The sequence below is a fragment of the Austrofundulus limnaeus genome, unplaced genomic scaffold (assembly GCF_001266775.1).
Source record: "Austrofundulus limnaeus strain Quisiro unplaced genomic scaffold, Austrofundulus_limnaeus-1.0 Scaffold1463, whole genome shotgun sequence".
Lineage (NCBI taxonomy): Eukaryota > Metazoa > Chordata > Actinopteri > Cyprinodontiformes > Rivulidae > Austrofundulus > Austrofundulus limnaeus.
The window spans coordinates 51,843-52,265 of record NW_013953865.1 but is presented as its reverse complement, the minus strand read 5'-3'; the positions used below and the strand labels follow the sequence as shown (position 1 = coordinate 52,265).

General features: G+C 36.2%; 1 protein-coding gene and 1 long non-coding RNA gene across 4 annotated transcripts in view; one reads left to right on the top strand and one right to left on the bottom strand.

Annotated features, from left to right (window-relative positions):
- papolg (poly(A) polymerase gamma) overlaps positions 1-423 on the bottom strand; it is a gene marked incomplete in the record, with an annotated part of 34,226 nt that overhangs the window by 6,119 nt on the left and 27,684 nt on the right.
- LOC106535476 (uncharacterized) overlaps positions 1-423 on the top strand; it is a 4,122-nt gene that overhangs the window by 170 nt on the left and 3,529 nt on the right. The window lies entirely within an intron of this gene.

The window sequence follows — 423 nt, the reverse complement described above, 5'->3', positions numbered from 1 at the left end:
TTGTGTTACTGTAGAGTTGTGTTACTGTAGTGTTTTGTGTTACTGTAGTGTTTTGTGTTACTGTAGAGTTGTGTTACTGTAGTGTTTTGTGTTACTGTAGTGTTTTGTGTTACTGTAGAGTAGTGTTACTGTAGAGTTGTGTTACTGTAGAGTTGTGTTACTGTAGAGTTGTGTTACTGTAGTGTTTTGTGTTACTGTAGAGTTTTGTGTTACTGTAGAGTAGTGTTACTGTAGAGTTGTGTTACTGTAGAGTTGTGTTACTGTAGAGTTGTGTTACTGTAGTGTTTTGTGTTACTGTAGAGTTGTGTGTTACTGTAGTGTGTTGTGTTACTGTAGAGTTGTGTTACTGTAGTGTTTTGTGTTACTGTAGAGTTGTGTGTTACTGTAGTGTGTTGTGTTACTGTAGAGTTGTGTTACTGTAGT